General features: G+C 39.8%; 1 pseudogene; it reads left to right on the top strand.

Annotated features, from left to right (window-relative positions):
• LOC126067423 (butyrophilin-like protein 8) overlaps window positions 1-17523 on the top strand; it is a 58132-nt pseudogene that overhangs the window by 30610 nt on the left and 9999 nt on the right.

Raw genomic sequence — 17523 nt, 5'->3', positions numbered from 1 at the left:
GAAAACAGGACCCATACTTCACACCATATAAAAAAACTAACTCAAAATGGATCAAAAACTTAAAGATAAAGCCAAAAACCATGAAGTTCATAGAAGAAAAAATAGGGTCAATGCTAGGGGCCCTAATAACACGGGATTAACATGCTACAAACCACAACCCAACAACCCACAATCTCCAGAGGATAAGCTAGACAAGGATCTTCTAAAAATTAAACACTTATGCTCATCAAAAGACTTCACCAAAAGAGTAAAAAGAAAACCTACAGACTGTGAAAAAAATTTTGGCTATTATAAATCAGACAAACATCTAATCTCTAAAATCTACAAGAAAATCCAACACCTCTACAACAAAAAGACAAATAACCCAATTAAAAAATGGACAAAGAAGAAATTCAAGGGGCCAAGAGGCACATGAGGAAATTCTCATGATCTCTAGCCATTACCCTAGCCATTAGAGAAATGCAAATCAAAACCACAATGAGATACCATCTCAACCTGGCATTACTGGCATGAATCAATAAAACAGGAAATAACAAATGTTGAAAAGGCTGCAGAGAGTTTGGAACTCTTATGCACTGCTGGTGGGAATGCAAAATGATGCAACCATTTCAGAAAAAGATATGGCACTCCCTTAGAAAGCTAGAAATACCATATGATCCAGCAATCCCACTCCTAGGAATATAACCTAGAGAAATAAAAGTTGTCACACGAATAGACATTTGCACACCCATGTTCACTGCAGCATTGTTCAAAATAACAAAAAGATGGAAACAACCTAGATGCCCGTCAACAGATGAATGGATAAACAAACTGTGGTACATACACACAGTGGAGTATTATGCAATGATAAAGAACAACTATGAATCTGTGAAGCATCTCATAACATGGATGAATCTGGAGGGCATTATGCTGGCCGAAATAAGTCAATCACAAAAGGACAAATATTGTATGAGACCACTACTGTAAAAGCTCATGAAAAGGTTTACATACAAAAAGAAACAATCTGATGATTACTAGGGAGGGGAGGGGTGGGGATGGAAAAATACTTAATAGGCAATAGATAAATGGTAACTTTGTTGAAGGGTAAGACAGTACACAACCTGTACAAGGCAAGGTCATGGTAGCTCCATAGACACATCCAAACTCCCTGAGGGACCAAATTGCTGGGCTCAGGGCTCTGTGGGGACCATGGTCTCAGGGAACATCTAGCTCAATTGGCATAACATAGTTTATAAAGAATATGTTCTACATTCTACTCTGGTGAGTAGCGTCTGGGGTCTTAAAAGCCTGTGAGTGGCCATCTAGGGTACTCTACTGGTCTCACCCATTTGGGAGCAAGGAAGAAAGAAGAAAACTAAAGATACAAGGGAAAGATTAGTACAAAGGACTAATGGACCACATCTACTATGGCCTCTACCAGACTGAGTCCAGTGCCCGGCTACCACAATTGACTGCTCTGACAGGGATCATGGTAGAGGGTCCCGGACAGAGCTGGAGAAAAATGTAAAACAAAATTCTAACTCTAAAAGAAAGACTAGACTTGCTGGCCTGACAGTGACTGGAGAAACCCAGAGAGTATGGTCCCTGAACAGCCTTTCAGCTCAGTAATGAAGTCATTCCTGAGGTTCACCCTTCAGCCAAAATTGAACAGGCCCATGGAACAAAACAAGACTAAAGCGGCACACCAGTCCTGGGGCAGAGACTGGAAGGCAGGAGGGAACAGGAAAGCTGGTGATAGGGAACCCGAGGTCTCAAAGGGAGAGTGTTGACATGTTGTGGGGTTGTTAACCAATGTCATACAACAATATGCATACTAACTGTTTAATGGGAAACTAGTTTGTTCTGTAAAACTTCATAAAAAAAATAAAGGAAAGAAATCAGGAACTTAATAAGGATGACTGCATTAAACATTTCTGTAACACTGTACTGGAGTGAGTACCAGTCATTGCAATAGGGGAAAAAATGAAAAAAGAGTTGTAACTTTTAGAAAGGAAGAAATAGAACAGCCACTGTTCACAGGTTATGTGATGATTTAAAAAAAAAAAATTCAAAAGAATAATTCTCCTGATTCATAAAAGAATTTATCAGGTTCATGGTATATATTATGGACTGAATTGTGTCCCCCCAAAATATGTGTTGGAATCCTAACCACTATACCTGTGAATGTAATCCCATTTGGGAATAAGGTTTTCTTTGTCATATTTTTGAGGCCATACTAGGGCAGTGTGTATCTTAAATCTATTCCCTTTTGGGTATTAAAAGGGCAGATTAGACACAGAGAAGCAAGCATGAATTGAAAGGAAGATAACATGTTACGTGGAGATCACTACGGAATGTGGAGAAACAGCTGAGAAAAAGATTTTCACCCAAAGAGGACAGAGACAACCTTCACTTAGAGCTGGTGCCCTGAATTGAGACTTCTAGCCTTCTAAACTGTGAGAAAGTAAATTTCTGTAAGTTAAAGCCACCTACTTGTGTTATTTCTGTTTCAGCAGGACTAAGAAACTAAGTCAGTATATAAGATTGATAAAAAAAATAAATTGTATTTCTACACCAGCAAAGGCAGAAAAACAAACATGCCATTTACAATAACAATAAAAAATCTGCTAACTAGGAATATGTCCAATAAAACATTTGAAAACTGTTAATGAAGGAAATTATAAAACATTATTAAAAGGTATTAAAGAAAACTGAAATAAATGGATAAGATACAGATAAGAAGATAAAATAGATTAAGGATTCCTAGAATTGATCTACAGATTCAATACAATTCCATTCAATATTTCAGCATAACTTTCTTAAAATTTGAAAATTTCTTAGAATTTGAAAATTTATGTGACTGAGCAAAGGACTAAGAATTGACAAACACAGTTGAAAGAGAGCTTAGCCTAGTATTTATGAAGATGCATCCCAAAGCTGTGATGATTAAGCCAGTCAAATTATTGGCACAGGAATAGACAAGTAGGCCAATGACACAGAACAGAGAGTCTAGAAACAAATCCAAGTATGAGTAGAAACTTGATGTAGACAGAAATGACATTGCATGTGACAGTGGGCAAAGAAAAGTCCATTCAATAATTAATGCTAGCACAATTGTTATCCATTAAAAAAAAAAAAATTAAATCAGACCTCAACCTCACTTCACATACAAAAATAAAATCCACAGTACTGAAGTCACTCCTGAGTTTCACCCTTCAGCCAAAGATTAGACAGGTCTAAAGGGCAGACAATAATACACGTGAGGAACGTCCATCATAGTTCAGTCACGTATAGGAGACTAAATGGGCACACCAGCCCAAAAGCAAAAATGAGAAGGCAGGAAGGGACAGGAAAACTGGACAAATGGAAACAGGGAACCCAGGGTAGAGACGGGGAGAGCGATGGATGACACATCATGGGGTTCGCAACCAATGTCATAAAACAATTCGTGTATTAAATGTTTAATTAGAAACCAGTTTCCTCTGTAAACTTTCACCTAAAGCACAGTAAATAAAATAAAATCCAGATGGATCAAGACTTGTACAGATATGCAAAGTTTTAAATCTTTATAGGAAAATATCCTTTTCATATTGAAGTATAAGGACTCATTAAATGAGAATCAAGTTGCCTTGGCTGTTGAGAAATCACGAAGAGTCTGTGGGACTGTTTTTCAGAGACATTTTTCCAGCCTTCACATTGGCACCTGGCTTTCGTTTTACTGGGATCGACCTGCGTTTGCCTAATTGTTGGTATCATCATTGCAGAGAGGATTTTCTACTCCAAATCCCAAGGTAAGTATCAAAGAGAAGCATGGACCAGTGGCTTATTCATGGTTCACGTGAGGCCAGGAGCTGGGATGCCCCACATAGTTTCCTGATCCATTTTTCCAGACCTGAGCTCCAGGGGCCCATCACTAAGACCACAGGAACTACAGTCTTCATCCTTCTTCATTGCTCACCCAAACTTGCTCCCCCAGGACAGGCCAGCCCCCACCTCGCCTTCCTACTTAATATAGGTCTCAGAATTAGGGGAAGAATAATTTTCAGTACCTATTTTTTTTTTTTTTATAACCCATTGCTGTCGAGTCGGTTCCGACTCATAGAGTAGGACTGCCCTATAGGATTCCCAAGGAGTGGCCAGTGGATTCAATCTGCTGACCTTAACCACTGCACCACTGGGGCTCTTTAGTACCTACAGAGCTCATATAAATGTTTAAGAGCAACACCAAGACTCTGAGGAAAAAACTTTCAATGTAGTAAAAAAGAGGAAATAAAAAATATGACAATGAGGTAAAATAATATTCAGCCTCACTAAGAATTTTCACCCTTAAGAACCAATTTTCTCCTCCTTGGTGGTGATATTGCCCCTTAAAAATATATGCCATAATCTCATCTCACCCTCCCACCTTCTCCCTGATAACCTCCATCTCCACATGCTCTTAGATATCAATACTCCCCTTCATGGATCCATTCCTGATCTCTCATATAGAGGCACTCAGTGCTGGGGCAAAAGGTAGAGGGTGTGGAGATTTCTAAGAGATCCCATGTCCGTCAGACTCCACAGCTCATTCCACATGAGCAAGGAGCCATGGTTGTGTGTGTGCCATACACATTCCTGTGTAGACCACTGAATATTCTCTTTCTATTTCAGAGAAACACCAGAAATAATTAGATAAGTGTCTTAATGTGTTTGGAGACTTCCCCCCACAGTTCTCTTGGGTCCCTCCCTGTTTCATGGTTACAGCCATCTGTAAACTTTCTTGGCTTCAGGTTGGACAGAAGCATGTGCAGGCCAAGGAGAGCAGCTGATTCACTCTCCCCATTCATTAGCTAATGAATTGATGCTCAGTGGTCAGCAGGACTTAAGCTGAGCATCACGGCCTGGAAATCTCGTAAAGCTGTCTGCAAATTTTGCATGTTGGTGTATTTTTTGAGTAGAGGAACTGTAGATTTCATGAGCTGTCTGAGGGTGTGTGGTCCCAGAATGGTTAAGTACCTCAACTTCACCATGCCCTTATGCTAGAGATTTTATACAGGCCCTGAACCAGCTATCCAATATCCTGCTTTTTGTTTTGTGGAAACTCCAGGAAAAGCTAGGTTATTATAGGCAGAGCTTTCCACCTACTACTCCCCAGGCACTTGTTGTACCATTTGAGCTTCTACTATGTTTTCTTGGCTTCAGAATGGAGAAGGATACAAAGACAAGCGGGTGAGAGACCTATTCTCCTCCCCTCGTTTAATCTCTTTTCCATATCCATAGTTTATCCCTGTCAAGACCCAATTATTTTCTTCTTTGAATTTTTTGTTGACACCATGTGTTTTCAGTAGTGGAATGCATGCTGAGCCATCGAATGTTTAAATTTTTTTTGGTGATATAGATTTTGAGAAATATTATCTGAAAGTACATGATTTGTGAGAGCCCGTCTGGCCCATTGGTCTTGAGTTCCAGGCTTAATTGAGGGATGCCTTCCATTTGAGTACATGGGGCACCTCTGGTTTTGCCTAATACCCCAGCTATTTTGCTTCAAAAAATGTTTTCTTTCGCTTTTCACCATTACACAAGTCCCCACTGAAGGGAAGCAATTTTTTTCAGAGGAAAAAGTATACTCCTAAAGAACCTCAAAGGCATAAAAAGTGGGTGGGTAGCATATGATCCACCAAGTTACAAAAGGGTTATGGATTCTTTTAAACTGACACCCAGGAATCTCTGCAGAGGCAAGCTTGTGATGGACTTCAGGGTTCAAGGGGCACTAAAATTTTCCACAGGGTGAAGTGCATTTTTGTAGAGAGGCCCCATTGTCTTCATCACATCTCAAGTGGACCCATGACACCCAAAAAAGACAACCACTCTTGGTCTCTCCCCTTTCCCTGCCTCCTGCTCTTGGTGTGAGCATTGACTCAGCTCCCTCTGTCTGTTTTCAGACCTAAGTGAGGCCTGAACTTATGCAGGTACCAATGCCTGAGAGGTGAGAGTGGGACAGAGCCTAGTAGCCATGTGAGAGGGAGCAAAACACCAACAGATACGGGGCTGCTGAGCAACACTGAGTCCCACCCATCTTGAAGGTGAGGAATCTGTGATGCCTTGATCAGGATACAGCTCCCCTCATACCCACTTCACAGCCCAGGTGTAGGAGAAAAGAGAATAGGAACTGAGTCAAAGCAGGGTGGGGGTTGCAGACAGAGCTCCAGGGAATCAAGGGCACTAGTAACTGACCATAGGGCTGAGGGGTAAGCAAGTGGTGTTGGGAAAGAACTGATGGATGGGAGGAAGATGGGTATATGTGTATAGGCACATATATATATGTGTATAGGCATATATGTGTACATATGTGTGCACAGATAGAATTATCTATATGCCCCAGAAGTACATATATGTGTGTATGTATATATATTCATAGAGGATGTAGTTATAGATACTTCTCAGACACAACCAAACACCTCACAAAATTGGTTTTCTGGGTTTGAAGACCTAGAACCTTAGGACCTTTATGGGAAAACTCAGTCAATTGGCATAGTATAGTTCGCAAAGTTTATGTTTTGCATTCTAGTGAGGTGAGTAGTGTCTGGGGTCTTAAAAGCTGCAAGCAGCCATCTAAGATACAACTATCAATCTCTACTCACCAGGAGAAAAGAGAAAGAAGGAAACCAAAGTCTTAGAGAAGAAACCAGCCTATAAGGCTAATAGTCTTCGTGAGCCATATCTTCATCTACCCTGAGACCAGAAGAACTAGGTGGTGCCTGGCTACCACTACTGACCATTCTGATCAGGGGCACAATAGATGGACCCTGATAGGACAAGAGGAAAATGTGGAACAAAACTTACATTCTTAAAAAGTCCAGACTTACTGGACCAGTTGAGATTAGAGGATTCCGTGAGATTACTGCCCTGAGATACTCTTTAAACCTTGAACCAAAAATATCCCCTGAGGTTACCTTTCAGTGAAATAACAGATTGGCACACAAAATAAAGGATATTACCCAGGCAATAAAGCAATTATTTTATTTAGGAACACTAGTGGTAGAGTAAGGAGCCCTAGTGGTGCAACGGTTAATTGTTGGCTGCTGGCTGAGAGGTCGCTAGTTTGAAACTACTTGCTGGTTCCATGGTGGCAGGATCTGGCAGTCTGCTTCTGTAAAGATTACAGCCTGGGAAGCCCTGTAGGGCAGTTCTACACCTTAATGTGGGGTCATTGTGAGTCGAAGTCAATTTGATGGTACCCAGTAACAACAGTGATGGAGTGCAAAGTCATCAGCTAAGTGTCCTAACAGTAAGAAAGCAATCCTAACCAGACAGAAAAATTTGCACTCTGGAAACTCACCTCTGAATGTAAAAACAATATTTTCCTCCCTGATTTTCATGTTAGAATTTATGTTTTTTTGAAGACTAACGTATCCAATTCAGATTGAGGTTGAAAGACGGTCCTAAGCTCTCTGAAGAGGCAGGAGGTGCTCGGGTTTCTAATTTCTGGGTGGACATGTTGGAACTTCTCACCAACTATAGGATAGTTCGGCATTGCAAACATAGGTTTGGAGATTCAGACAGCCAAAATTCAGTTGTCTTTTACATGAACTCAAAGGAAGTATCAAGGTGAGTGAGGAATAGCCTAAGAGAGAAAAGTGCCTTCTTGCTACTTAGAATCATTCTTTCACATATGTCTACTGAGCAACTGTGGGTGCCAGCCTTGCTCTGTACCCACTGAGGAGACAGAGATGAAGAAGACACATCTCCTGCCACCAACGTGCTCATGGTTTAATGATGGAGGCACATTCACAATGATTTGTGCCACACATTCTATTCAAGTTATGTACTGAGGATTATGGGAATACAGTGCAGGTAGCCACCTAAGTTTCTAGGGATTTGGGGAAAGTTCCTTAAAAGGGATAACATTTAACCCTTTGAGGAAAAGGAGGAATTCAACGGGCAGGAAGGAATAGTTTTAGCAGAGGGAGCAACACATCGAAGGGAGCATAGACAAACCCAGCAAGGATCCCACCTCAACTTTTTTCTCTTTGTAACTGGATTATATAGTAAGAAGAAAGGAGGCAACAAAGTGGCAGTTGTGAACGGTTCTTTTGGCAAACTGAGGAATTTTCTGTTAGCTTATGGGCAAATTAGTGGGTTTCCCCCATCCAATATGACTGGGTTCACTACTTCTGCACCCTGCCCTTACCTCTCTCATATAACATTGCAATACAGTGTGGTGACTGCTGGCTCTTTGTTTCTCCTGCTAAATAAAGAATTCCTTAAGGTCACAGAAAATAAAAAACAAAGGATATTACCTGTAAGTATGGTGCTCCATTAAAAAACCATCTATATGAGACCAAAAGGTCAAAAATTACTCTAAAGCAAAGATGAAAGATAAGAGGGTAGGGAAACTAGAGCACTGGAAATGGAACAACCAGACAGAATTAAAGAGAATGTTGACACATTATGACAAATGTTACTGATGTCACTGAAAGATTTGTGTAGAAATTGTCAAATGGGAACCTACTTTTCTGTGTAAACTTTCACCAAAAACACAATAAAATGTTATTTAAAACAATAGATGCAAAAAAAAGTTTGACAAATCCATCATTCATTACCGAAAAACAAAAACGTCAGCAAAGAATATGATACACAGATAGCAAATAAACACATGAAAACATCATCACACTGTAATAAAATGCAAATTAAAACCACAACCTGATATCATTACCTACCTATTAAAATGGCTAAAATTAAAAAGACTCACCATACCAAGTATTGACAAGGATGTGGAAGAATTGCAATTATACACTGCTGATGGGAATATAAAATAGTACAACCTCTTTAGAAACAGTTTGACAGTTTCTATAAAAAGTTAAACAGATACCTACCACATGATACAGCCATTTCACTCTCAGTATTTGCCTTAGAAAAAAGCGTCTTAGTTACTCAGTGCTGCGATAACACAAATACCAGAAGCAGGTGACTTTAAAGAACAAGAATTTATTTTCTTATAAGCCCAAAAGACAGAAAGGGCCACATAAATCTGAGACTCCATCAGTCTGAGACCAGAACTATATGGTGCCTGGCTACCAACAATGACTGCCCTGACAGGGAACAAAACAGAGAGTCCTCAACGGAGCAGGAGAAAAGTGGGGTGCAGAACTCAAATTCTAGTAAAAAGACCAGACTTAATAGTCTGACTGAGACTAGAGGAACCTAAGAAGACATGGCCCCTGGACTCGCTGTTAGCCCAAAACTAAAACCAGTCCCAAAGCTAACTCTTCAGACAAAGATTAGACTAGACTATAAGACATAAAATGATACTTGTGAAGAGTGTGCTTCCTTAGCTCAAGTAGATACATGAGACTAAATGGACAGCTCCTGTACAGAGGTGAGATGAGAAGGAAGAAAGGGATAGGAGCTGGTTGAATGGACACAGGAAATACAGGGTGGAAAGGAGGAGTGTGCTGTCACATTATAGGGGGAGCAACTAGGGTCACATAAGTGTGTGTATAAATTTTTGTAAGAGAAACTAACTTGAACTGTAAACTTGCACTGAAAGCAAAATAAAAAAAAATTATTTTCTCATAGTTCTGGTTGCTAAAAGTCCAAATCAGGGTCTCATCCATATCGATTCCTTCTGTATGCCTCTCTTTTATATTCTAGTGTGTGCTGGCAATCCTTGGCATTCCTTTGCTTATAGATGGGTCCTCACATGGCATCTCTCCTCTCCCTGTGTGTGTCTATGTCTATTCTGCTCTTTTTATAAGACACCACTCAGAAGTAATTAAGTTTAGGACCCACCCTACTCTGGTATGACCTCATTAACATAAAAAAAAGAAAATTCCTATTTCCAAACAGGGTTATATTTAGGACTTCCACATTTCTTTTTGGGTGGACACAATTCAATCCATAACAAAAAGGAAATACATATCTACACAAAGACTTGTACATGAATGTTCATAGCAGCTTTATTTTTAATAGCAAAAAGCTAGAAACAAACCGAATGTCCATCAAAAGACCATTAAAAACATTAAGAGGAATACTACTTGGCAATAAAAAAGAATGAACCACTGGCTAATAAAACAACATGGATGAATCTCAAAATATTTATTCCAAGTGAAAGAAGCCAGATATCCTCTCCCAAAAGAATGCATACCATGTGATTCCATTTATATAAAACTCTAGAAAATGCAGACTAATCTATTGTGACAGAAAACAAGCCAGTGGTTGCTTTCAGGGGAGGGGAGGGGAGGAGGGATTACTAAAGGGGCACAAGAAAAGTTTTGGAGATAAAGGATAGGTTCATTATCTTGATTGTGGCCAAGGTTTCATGGGTATATACATAAACCGAAATTTATCAAATTAAACACTTTAAATATGTGCATTTTATTGTATATTAAGCATGCCTCAATTAAGCTGCTTTTAAAAATAAATAATTAAACATCATCAACAACATAAGAACTCCATTGGTCATGGTGCCACTATTTCCTAAGCCTCATCCTTTGAGTGCCAGTTTCACGTTTTTCCCATAGCTCTGTGGCCTGATACACTATTATTTGCTCAATGATGTCCTTTCAAGTCTAAGTCTGTGGACACCCAGATATGTGAGTGTGGACACTGTCGCGAGGGAGAGAGGAATGTGCTCCTTGATGCAGTAACTTGGAAGGTCCCTGTGTGGGAAGAGGCGACCACACCCTCATCTGTCACTGTTTAAGCCTGTCTGGCCTTAGTTCTAGGGAGTTATGGGGTGACTGGGAGCGCAAATCCTCAGGGTCTCACAAAACCACAACCCCAGAAGCTGTGTTTGTCTAAAAGAAGCTATTGATAGAATATTATTCAGTAATAAAAAGTAGCAAATTATTGATAAGTGCAATAATTTGGAAGTTTCTTAATGGTGTTAGAAATAATCGAAACTCAATGAAATTGAACCATAAAGTTTATTCTGAGCAGGTATCCTATATGCATATAGGGAGACCATTTTGATTCCAGAAAAAGCAAATGGTTTGAAATAAGCTAGGTACAATGAGGCTTATAGAGAGAAGAGGAGGGAGAAATAGAGAAGATCAACCACTGGCTAATCTTAACATGATTGATTGAACCCTGCCCTCCCCTTTTTACTGAGATCAACTAATATCAGGTCACAAGATGGTCTCTGGCCCTCTACCCAGCCATATCTTTTGAGATTCATATTCAGGAAGCCTGACTTCAAACAGGAAAGAAAATATTAGCAACTTTGGGTGAATTAATTTTTGTTGGGAATTTCTTTACAAGTGAATATTTGGTTTAATGGGTAGGAAAACTCCCAAATCAAACTAAGATGTCTGTTACTAATTTATCTTTTTGACAATGTCATGATATTGAGTAAAAAAACTCAAAAGGTTACATACTGTATGATACCATTTATATAACATTCTCAAAATAACAATATTATAGAGATGGAAGATAGATAAGTGGTTGCCAGGGACTAGGAAAGGGGCAAGGGGGAGGATGTGACTGCAAAGGGGCAGCATGAAAGAGTTCTTTTGTTGCTGGGACAATATCTTTATTATGGTGGTGGTAAGGATGGTGCAGGACCGGGCAGTGTTCTGTTCTGTTGTGCATAGGGTCGCTATGAGTCGAAACCAACTCGACGGCACCTGACAACAACAATATGGTGGTGGTTATGAGACTATGTATGTAATAAAATTGTGTAGAACTAACTACACACACACACACACAGATAAATACATGTAAAAATTGGTGAAATCTGAATGAATTAGGCCTGTAGTCTGGTTAACAATATTTATCCATGTCAATTTCCTGGTTTTGATATTGTACTAACACTATAGTTACGTAAGATGTTTCCTGTGAAGCAAACTGGATGAGGTTACAGAGGACTCTGTACTATTTTTGCAACTTCCTGTGTCTATAATTATTTCAAAATAATAGATCGAATTGTGTCCCCCAAAAGTGTGGGTAAACTAGGTTAGGCCACGTGTGGTTGTCCTCCATTTTTTGATTTTCCTATGTATTATAAATTATAATCTCTGCCTGTGGTTAAAGAAGACTAGTGGTGGGATATAGCACCCTTGCTTAGGTCACATCTCTGATCCAATGTAAAAGGATTTTCCCTGGGGTGTGGCCTCCATCACATTTTATCTCTCAAGAGGGGGGAAACAAGCAGAGAGTTGGGGACCTCATACCACCAAGAAAGCAGCATCAGGAGCAGAGCATGTCCTTTGGACCTGGGGTCCCTGTACCTGAGAAGCTCCTAGACCATGGGAGGATTAAGGACAAGGACCTTCTTCCAGAGCTGACAGAGAGAGAAAGCCTTCCCCTGAAGCTGATGACTTGAATTTGGACTTTCAGCTTACTATACCGTGAGGAAATAAATTTATCTTTGTTAAAGCCAACTGCTTGTAGTATTTCTGTTATGGCAGCACTAGATGATAATGACAAAAATTATCTTTGAAAAACAGCTATAAATCTATAATTATCTCAAAGTAAAAAGTTTAGTTAAAAAAAAGTAATTCAGCTGGGCAGCAGTGCATTATCTACAGTAACTGAAATTAGGAAATGTTAAACACAGTATCAGAGATTAACTGGTGTTAACGCATACAAATAATAATGAAACAGAAGGCTTTAAAAATCTCTGTTAGCTTCAAATATCAGAACAATTATCTTCAACTAATCTAAAATGCAGGATGCCAACCACTGTGCTGTCCAAAGTAAACGAAGAATAAAATTATAAACGAGAAATTTTGTATGAGTAAGTGAAAAAATGATAATGCAATGTGGTGGTAGGACTAGAAACAGTAAACAGCAATACAATGAACACCCCTTCCCATGCAATGAAATCCTAATCATCATATTGTTTTTCATAATAAAACTGATTTCAAACAACAAAGCAGCCACAGATGGACTGCAGGGCCAAGGGCCCAGGATGGTGTCAGAACCAAACCACTACAGATCAGGAGTTATTGGAGGGCTTGAGGACCCTGTCTCCTGAGGCAGCCTTCCAAGCTTTCCTACCTTAGGACAACCATGGGGAGCAGCTGCTGTGAGGCGTGGATCAGGAGTTAGACCCACCGCTGTGCCTGGGGAGGGAGGCATGGCTCTGAGGACTGACAAGGAGAGGAAGCAGAGTGGTTTGTGAAGCATGGACTGAGTCCAGGTGGCCAGAAACAGTGGAGGGTCTGGGAGTTCATGGTGAGTGACAGAGGGGATGGCTAGTGTCCCTCAGGGAGTAATAAATATGGGCCCAGAAAGTAGCAGAACATGCTCATGAAGGATATGAGAGCAGGCTAGTGTGTGCATGTGGGAGGCAGGGGTGGCGGGAATTATCTGGGAACAAAATGGTATGCTGTGGAAGGAGGTGGAAGAAGCTTAGCTCCTGGGAAGAAAGAAGGAAGAGAGTCAGGGAGGGTCTTGAGTAGCCAGGGAGGGGCCTGAGCACACACATGCACGAACACACACTGATACACATAGAAATATTTGTGTGCATGTGTGTTAGAATGGAAGAGTGAGAGTGAGCTAACTAGGGCCACCATATCCTGAGGGTAATACCACATTTTGTGCCTATGCCACCAAGAGCCTGGCCTGGGTCCTGGCAGGAAGTGGGGGCAGGAGCTAAGTGGTGGCCCTGAGACTCTGCAGGCAACTGGAGAACAGGGGAGAGAACATCCGTGCTCAGCGGGAGTCCTGAGCACCACCTGGCGGGGGTGCCCATCCTGCTTTATAACCCTACGAGGGTGGGGAGGGGTCCCACCTTTCCCAGAGGGCTGTTTTTCAAAGTGAAATAATAAAGAGTTGAGGGAAAATGATCTAGGTGGTTGTCTGAAATTGCTTTTGCCACCCAAAGGAACCAGGGATCCTTGGAGAAGTAGATGATTCTATGTCTGGGGAGTTAGTGAGCCTGACACATCTGGTCATACCAGGTAGCAAGAACACCACTGTCAATGACAAGTGGGTCTGGCAAAAGGAATCAGAAGCCAACCTGAAGAGGCTCCCACTGGGCAAGTTGATTTGAGCTTCAGTGAGAATTGTAATTGCAATGGTTGGAAACACGTCTAATATGTTTAAACCCATTAATTTATAATGGCACTAAAAAAAAAAAAAAAGCCTCATTGGCCACCTATGGACGATGCTAGGGAACCACCTCATTATTCTGAAAACTAGTAAATAAAGGGAAAGAATTAAGCATTTATCCTGTACCTGAGTGTAACCAAATACTTGATGAGAATTTTCCTTTATAAAAACTTTCCCTATCATCTGCGTTTTAATGATGGAGCTAGGATGTCAGTGGCTACGATGTGGAACATGTTTCAGCAGAGCTTCCAAACTAAGATGGACTAGGAAGAAAGGCCTGGTAATCTACATCTGAAAATCGGCCAGTGAAAACCCTTTGGATTGCAACAGAACATTGTCTTGCTTTGCTTATGGTCACCATAAGTAGGGCAGACTTGACAGCAGCTAATAACAATAACAATAAGGATATTATTGCCACCCCTAATGAATTTTTTTTAATGAATTATCATCCGGCAAATAAACAAATATCAATCAAACAAAAACATCCTGAATCTAATTAAGCCCCTACATCCAATTACCAATTTTTGGGAAATAGAGGAACACATTGAATATACTATAAGGATTCAGTTAGCAAAATGCAGGCTGTGGGAAATTCCTGGACAAATGACTCAGTCTCTTCAACAAAATATTATTAAGTGCAAATGAAAGGATCAGGAACTATAGATTAAAATACACTTAAGAGATCATAGACTAAATTTTTGGAATTGATTTGGATGCTGATGAAACAGACAGACAAAGTAGTTACACATATTACGTATTGTCTGTGTAAACCAGTTGAGAAATGAAAACAAGGACTGGATATTTTATAATGCAAAGTAAATATTACTACTTTTTTAAATTGATGGTAACAAAATTGTTATTTTTTTAAGTATCTTTATCTTTTGGAGATACACACTGAAATACTTTTGGATGAAATGATATAACATCTGAGATTTGTTTGAAACTTATCTGGAGGGCTGGGAGGAAGTTGTCGAGAATTTAGATGGCATGAGATGGCCAGGAGTTGGTTATTTTTGAAATTAGTGTTGTATACATCAGGGTTCATTATAGTTTTCTTTGTATATATTTAAATATTTCCAAATTGGAAATTAAAAAGAAGCCAAGGGAAGGCAAGGTTTGGGAGAGGAGCACACCCTTTCCGTCTCATCACAATGATCATTCCTCAGCAGCTAATGGGAAGTGCACAGTTCAGATCATCCTCAATTGGAAAATTATGAGGGCACAGACCTGTCTGAAAATATTCTTATTTTGCCTTTATTCTTGGGCATTATTTTTCTGGTTATAAAGTTCTAGGTTGACAAATTTTGTCCTTCAGGACTTTAAATATGTCTTTCCATTGGTTTCTTGCCTCCATTTTTTCTGTATATTTTAGTGACGTTCTCTTGATTATAATTTGTCTTGTTTTCTTAGGTACTGTTAAGATCTTCTCATTTGTTTCTAGCAACTAGACAATGATGTGTCAAAATGTGATTTTCTTTGTAATGATTTTTCTTGGATTTTGCTGACATTGTTGGATCTCTTGGTTCATGCATATCCAGAATTTTGGAGTTTAGGCCTGTGTCTCACGGAAAAAAAAATGTTTTTAAAGCCGCCCTTTTCTCTTTCCAGAAATCCTTAGACATATATGTTACATTGTTTGATATTTTCCCACAGGTCTCTGATCAGTTATGTTTTTCATTTGTTTGTCTTTCTGTGCTTCAGTTTTTGGGTTTTTCTAGTCTAGGCTAGTTTTATAATTCCAGGGTCAGCAAAATATGGCCCATGGATCAAACTGGTTCACTGTTTTTTTTCAGTTTGTAAGAAAAAATTCAAGCCTCGAGTTGCAATAGTGGGGGATTCTATGGGGGAAAATATTAAATGACGCAGGAAGGATCAAAAGAAGATGGAAGGAATATACAGAGTCATTATACCAGAAAGAATTAGTAGACGTTCAACCATTTCAAGAAGTAGCATATGATCAGGAACTGACAGTACTGAAGGAAGAAGTCCAAGCTCCTCTGAAGGCATTGGAGAAAAACAAGGCTCCAGGAATTGTTGGAATATCAATTGAGATATTTTAACACGCAGATGCAGCGCTGGAGGTGCTCACTCGTCTATGCCAAGAAATATGGAAGACAGCTTCCTGGCCAACTGACTGGATGGAAGAGATTCATATTTATGCCTATTCCCAAGAAAAGTGATCCAACCAAATGTGGAAATTATAGAACAATATCATTAATATCACATACAAGCAAAGTTTTGCTGAAGATCATTCACAAATGGCTACAGCAGTATATCGACAGGGAACTGTCAGAAATTCAGGCGTGTTTCAGAAGAGGACATGGAACCAGGGATATCATTGCTGATGTCAGATGGATCCTGGGTGAAAGCAGAGAACACCAGAAAGATGTTTACCTGTGTTTTATTGACTATGCAAAGGCATTCGACTGTGTGTATCATAAGAAATTATGGATAACATTGTGAAGAATGGGCATTCCAGAACACTTAATTGTGCTCAGGAGGAACCTTTACATAGATCGAGAGGCAGTTGTTTGGACAGAACAAGGGGATACTGATTGGTTTAAAGTCAGGAAGGGTGTGTGCCAGGATTGTATCCTTTCACCATACCTATTCAATCTGTATGCTGAGGAAATAATCAGAGAAGCTGGACTATATGAAGAAGAACAGGGCATCAGGATTGGAGGAAGACTCATTAACAACCTGCGTTATGCAGATGACAGCCTTGTTTGCTGAAAGTGAAAAGGACTTGAAGCAGTTACTAATGAAGATAAAAGATTTTACCTCATCATAAAGAAAACAAAAATCCTCACAACTGGACAAATGAACAAGATCATGATAAATGGAGAAAAGATAGAAGTTGTCAAGGATTTCATTTTACTTGGATCTATAATCAAAAGCCATGGAAGCAGCAGTCAAGAAATCAAAAGACGCATTGCATTGGGTAAATCTGCTGCAAAGAACCTCTTTATAGTGTTGAAAAGCAAAGATGTAATCTTGAATACTAAGGTGCACCTGACCCAAGCTGTGGCATTTTCAATATGCAAATGGTATTTTCAATCACATCATATGCATGTGAAAGCTGAACAATAAATAAGGAAGACAGAAAAAGAATTGATGCCTTTGAATTGTGGTATTGGTGAAGAATATTGAATATACCGCGGACTGCCAAAAGAATGAACAAATCTTTCTTGGAAGAAGTACAACCAGAATGCTCCTTAGAAGCTAGGATAGCGAGAGTGCATGTTACATACTTTGGACATGTTGTCAGGAGGGATCAGTCCCTGGAGAAGGACATAATGCTCAGCAAAGTACAGGGTCAGTGGAAAAGAGGAAGACCCTCAATGAGGTGAATTGACACAGTGGCTGCAACAATGAGCTCAAGCATAACGATTGTAAGGATGGCACAGGACTGGGCAGTGTTTCATTCTGTTGTGCATATTTGATGGCACCTAACAATAACAACAATCTTTGGCTGAAGGGTGAACCTCAGGAATGACTTCATTACTG

This window comes from Elephas maximus, chromosome 2 (assembly GCF_024166365.1).
Source record: "Elephas maximus indicus isolate mEleMax1 chromosome 2, mEleMax1 primary haplotype, whole genome shotgun sequence".
Taxonomy (NCBI): Eukaryota; Metazoa; Chordata; class Mammalia; order Proboscidea; family Elephantidae; genus Elephas; species Elephas maximus.
Note: the sequence above shows the minus strand (reverse complement) of the source record. Positions and strands in the feature narration are given on the sequence as shown.